Below are 6178 nucleotides of genomic sequence, written 5' to 3' on the forward strand. Positions count from 1 at the left end.
ACATCTAGATCTAGATATGTTATATATATTATCTAGATCTAGATCTAGATGTGTATTTATGTGTCCTTTACCAGTTCCATATTTATTTGATCATTTTGCCTTTATAATAAGTTTTGAAATTGGGAAGTATGTCTTCCAACTTTCTTTTTCATGATTGTTTTGGCTATTTGTGGTTCCTCACAATTCCGTGTGAATTTTATTACCAGCTTTTCCATTTCTGCAAAAATAGTAGCTGGATTTTTATAGAAATTGTATCGAATGTGTAGATAAATTTGGGAGAATTGGTATCTTAACAATATTAACCNGAATTGTTTTCTTAATTCATTTTTAGATTGTTCATTTCTAAGTATATAGAAATAAAACTGAGTTTTGTATGATCTTATATCCTACAACTATGGTGAACTTGTTTATTATTTCTTGTATTTGTTGAATATTTAGAGCTTTTTATACATATACATAATTATTTTCTTTTAAAAAAAATGTTAGTTTTTGAAAGAGAGTGCACACACGAGTAAGGGAGGGGCAGGGAAAGAGGGAGACAGAGAGTCCCAAGCAGGCTCCAGACTCTGAGCTGTTATCACAGAGCCCCATGTGGGGCTCGAATTCAAAAACCCATGAGATTCTGACATGACTCAAAATCAAGGGTCATATGCCCGACAGACTGAACCACTCAGATGCTCCCAGATAACATAATTGGCAAATGGAAGTAGTTTTACTTCATCCTTTCTAATCTGGCTATCTTTTATTTCTTTTTCTTATTTAATTGCCCTGGCAAGTACTTCCAATACAATTTTGAATAAAGGTGGTGAAAGAAGACATCTTATATTGTCCCTGGTCTCATGGGGAATGCTTTCAGTCTTTTTAACAATTAAATTAGTTTTTGGTAGACAGCCTTTATTAAGATGAAGTTCCCATCTATTTCAGTTTTGTTGAGTGTTTTTATCATGAAAGGGTGTTGAATTGTTTGTGATATGTTTTTTCTGCATGTATTCAGAAAGTAATGTATTTTTAATTATTTTATTAATATAGTGTATTATATTTATTGTGTTTCATATGTTGATCTGTTATTGCATTTAGGGGACAAATTCCAATTAGTTATGGTATATTATCCTTTTAATATGCTGCTAGATTCAGTGGATTAGTACTTTGTTAACGATTTTTGAATGTATGTTTATAAAGAACTTTCATCTATAGTTTCCTTTTTAAATGATATCTTCCTCTTGTTTGGTTATCAGGGTAATACTGGTCTTATAAGTTAGGAAGTGTTCCATTTCCATTTTGTTGGAAGGGTTTTGGAAGTATTAGCATTAGTTTTCTCTAAATGCTTGGTAGAATTCATCAATGAAGCCGTCTGCTCCTGTGCTTTTCTTTGTTGGAAAATTTTAATTACTGACTGAATCGCTTTACTTGTTATAGGTCTGTTCAGTTATCAATACATATGCCATTTAAAATTTATCTATCTATCTATCATCTATCTATGCCATTTAAAATCTTTGTCTAGTAAGTCCAACTTTTGAGTTGCCTCAGGAATAGTTTCTGTTGGCTGCTTCCCCACCTATGTATAGGCATACTTACTTGTTTCTTTGCATATCACAGAATCAATTTTTGTTGTTGAAAACTCTACATTTTAAATAATATGGCTACTCTGGATATAAAACTTCTCTGTTGTCATTGCTGATTGTGGTTCTTATTGTTATTGCTTTATGATTGCTGTTGTTGTCTAGTAACTTTTCTGAGCTAATTCAATAAAGTTTGTATTTTTTTCAAGTGTGTCTACTGAAAACCCTGCTTGGTTAGCTTAATGGTCTGCAATGATTGGAAAGATATTTCCTTAAGTCTTTGCAATCAATAATTCTTCAAGTCTTTGCCAAGAGGCTTTGTGTGAGTATTGGGGTACACTTTCAATGATAAGTCAGGCAGTTTACAACTACCTTTGTCCTTCACTTTCTAATTGTGCATTACCTCAGGGTCAGCCAAATGTGAGCGCTTAGGGCCTTCTCAGGTCTTTCCTGAGCATAAACATCACCTTATATATGTGCGTGGCCTACTTCATTCCCAAGAATTTGTTTAAGCTTTTTCAGCATGCTTTAACATCTCATTCCCTATCTTTTCTTAAGATTTCTGGTTAGCTTATTGTTTGCTTCAACTGTTATCACCACCTCAGGCAGTTCTGTAGTTAAACAATCATCACTGCTTGCCTTTCCTTGATAGACACTCTCAGGAAAAAGGCTGTTTCCACTAGGTGACCTCTGGGTCAGGTCAAATAAAGAAATCTTGTGAGTGAGATTTTTCAGGGAACTGCCAGACAGGTCCAATCATGTAAAAAACCCCAAAAAACTGGAAATTGGCTTTTGGAGGAGGTCTTACCCTCTTCTGTGGCTGCTAGACTGCTGACTTTCACCATGACTGTGGAGTATTGGTTTTTAAGGCTACTTCAGGGTTGAGAGGAGGGAAATAGGTCTTGTGCAGAATAAAACACCACAAAGCTTGCTGTTCTTACTGAGATTCAGTGCTTCTCTTGAATAAACACTCCCTGGATTTCTGCAAGCCTTTTGTTAATTTCCCAAACTTTTAAAAATATTGATTTGAAGAGGCTTTTTTGCCAATGTTCCTGTTGTTTTCATAAGAATATTGTTTTTAGGAGTTCTTACTTTGCCATTCCCGTTATCTACTCCTATTAATTTCTTATTTAATATGTTTGTGGTCACCGAATTATTCTTTTTATTTCAATCATTCTAAAGTCATAGAGAATTAGTTTATGGCTTCTCATATGATCTATATTGTTATACACACTATGGATAGTATAAAATACTCTTTTATGACAAATTGTTAATATTGCTACTAAAATATTCTATGTCACTATTAATTTTATCTAATTATCATATCAATTTATGTAAAAGGAATGTGAAAATACTTATAATTTTGAATTCATCTAATTTTCCCTTTAGTTTCTTATATTTTTTGCCTCACATATTTTAAAGCACTATTTGGTGTTAGCTGTATACATTTTCATGTATTCTTGATCATTTGACTCTTTTTTCATTATTAAATTCCTTTTTATCTCTAGTAATGCTATTTCTCTTGAAGGGTATTTTGTCTGATATGCGCATAGAACATTAGTTTTCTTTTGCGTGTACTGTAAAGTTTTCTACCCTTTTACTTTCATCCTGTGTGTGTCTTTACATTTCAAGGGTGTCTGTAAACCCCATATAGTTAGTGTTTATACTCTTTTAGTGAATCTTACAATCTCTTTTTAATTACAGGGTTTAATTCATTCACACATAATGCAATCATGTGCTTGTGTTTCAAGCTACTTCCTTGATTGTTATTTTTTATTTAAACCATTTGCCCTTTGTTTCTCTGTCCTTCCTTGCCTTCCTTCTTTGGCGTATCTCAACCATTTAAAAATATTTTATTGTATCTCCTCTATTTACTTAATTTTATTTTGTATTATTTTAGTGGCTTCGAGGGAGGTTACAGTATCTATCTTCAACTTATTACAAGATTCCTTCAAATAACTTCATACCATTTCATGAAAAATCAAAGTACATTCCAATAGGACTTTCCTTCCTTTGTGTCCTCAAAGTTTTACTAGTTTTATTTTGTATATTTATGTTATTTTATAAACCCTCAATTCATAGTAACATTTTTCATTTTCATGAGTTAATCATGTTTTAAAGAAATGTAATAAACACACATATAAAGCATAAAATAATAAACAATAAAAAAGATTTTTGTAGTTATCCACATTTACCCTTTCTGGGATTTTTCATTCCTTTCTGCCTAAAAAGCTTCTTTGAGCATGACTTGTATGTCTGGTAAAGATTAATTATTTTAGCTTTTGTCTATCTAAAAGTGTATTTACTTCGCTGTCATATGTGAAGGACATTTTTGCTGAATATAGAATTCATGGTTGAGAGCTTTCTCCCCTCAGGACTTTACAAATACATTGCTCCATTTTGTTCTGTGTTTGGTCATTTGTATCAAGAAGTTGGCCAACATTTGATATTGTNAATGTGTCTTTTTTCTATTCCATGGGTAAGAACTTCTTTTCAATTTTGGTTTTAAGCAGTTCTCTAAGAAGAGCTTACACGTGAGATTCTTTGTATTTATTCTTCATGGGCTTAGCTCAATTCTGTGGTTTGATATCAATTATCATTTTTAGAAAACATTTTAGCTGCTTTCTCTTCATATATTTCTTCTGCCTCATTCTCTGGCTACTCCCCTCTGGCACTCTAACTACACATATGTTATTGTCATATAATATTATCCTACATATTTCATTTGCTTGGTTTGCTTTTGTTTCACTGCTGTCCAAATTCAATGACATTTTCTTCTGCTATAGCTGGCCTGCTTTTAGGCCCATCAAACTTACTCTTTCTCTCTGATATCATAGCTTTTACTGTTAGTGTTTCCATTTATTATTATTATTATCTTGTTTTATTTTATAGTTTCCATTTACTCAGTTAAATTGCCTCTCTGTTGTCTACCTATTCCACTAGATACTTTCCTATAATGTTTATTTTAGAGGCACTTTCTGTTCATCTGAACACTTTGGCCATCTTTTTATCTGTTTCTCTTAACTATTTTGGCATTGGTTCAGTTTCATGTAGATTCAGTTTACCACTGGATTTAATTGGTTTTCAGGATGGGGTTCCATTTCCCTCCTCAGAATTGCTGGAAATATAAGCAGTTGTGTTATTCTGGGGCTCTTAATGCTTTACAGCTTTGCTGACAGTTTTTGGGTCTGTGCAAAGTTCTCTTTGTTTTGCATCCCACTCTTACCCTCCTCTCCCAACCTTGAATTCATCACTATAGGGAGTCTCAATCTGGCTGATTTGTTGCTGGCCTTCAAAGAGCCACTGCAGCACACTCAGTGAAACCAGAGTACATCAGAAATGTTGATCTAAGCTCTCTGGCCTTGCCTCTGCTTTTTAATATTTTTTAATGTTTATTTATTTCAGAGACAGACAGAGTGAGTGTGGGGAGAGCAGAGAGAGAGGGAGACACAGAATCTGAAGCAGGCTCCAGGCTCCGAGCTGTCAGCACAGAGTCTGACGGGGGTCTCGAATTCATGGACCGCAAGGTCATGACCTAAGCTGAAGTGGAACACTTAACTGACCTAGCCACCCAGATGCCCCCCGGCCCCTGCTTTTAACATATTTCCTTTGTGTTATCAGTGAAGGTCCATGGCAAAGAGTTGGTGGGTGCGTAGGCCATGATTACAAGTTTACTTAGTTTTGTTATTTTTGCAAGGCATGCTGATCTATCATGTGTGCCTATACTTTGTCATCATGGTTTTTATTAAGTCTGGCTGGCTTCTCTTTACCAGTCTCTGATTGTGTCTGCTTCCTCTGGTCTACTAAAGGATAAATGTAGCTATAGGTTTCTTCCCTACTTGTGAGTACTTGCACCTTCTGGAGATTATTTAATTTAGTTTTACTTTTGTTCTCAGATTTTCAGTGAATTTTGAATGTGATTATTTCACGGCTTACTTGGATCCTTTACATCATTAGGGTAGGAATGATGGCTTTTTGCAATTTTCTGTATGGTATGCATAAATCCATTCTATTTTAATAAAAGTTTATCAGACTTAAATTTACTTCATTTTACAAATATACTAAATATCATTATTGCTTCTGTAACTTGTGAAATATGTGGCATCAATAAATGATATAAACCCAAGGATCATACTAGGCAGACCTACTCTTCAGCTCAACCCTGTATATTATAATTTGTGCCCTAGATTGTGAATAAAGAGCAGTGTGCTAAGTGAATTATTCATAATGTTTGCATAGCTCCAAAATTATGATTAAATGCAATGAAAAGTTTGTGGTAATTTCTAACTCTCTGAGTTGATGTCAGAGCTTTGCCATTACAATGAATTTTTAATGAGATCCTGCTCATAAATACTCTCAAGAATTAAGTCACAAATGAGAGTGTGAATGCTGTCAGGGCTATGAGACATCCTTTAAAAGAGGAAAACAATAAAGGAAATTATACTTTCCTTTTGCCTCCAAGGCTCCTTATAGCTATTAGAAGTGTGTCTCTGAAACAAATCTGCTATCTTTTTCTTTTGAATTTAACATTCATAAATGAGTACATAGCTCACTTTCATTTATGTTCCATTTGATTGTTTGCACAATTTAAGAAATCAGTAACTCAGAGATGGTAATGT

This window comes from Crocuta crocuta, unplaced genomic scaffold, assembly GCF_008692635.1.
Source record: "Crocuta crocuta isolate KB4526 unplaced genomic scaffold, BGI_CrCroc_1.0 scaffold1310, whole genome shotgun sequence".
NCBI classification, from domain to species: Eukaryota; Metazoa; Chordata; class Mammalia; order Carnivora; family Hyaenidae; genus Crocuta; species Crocuta crocuta.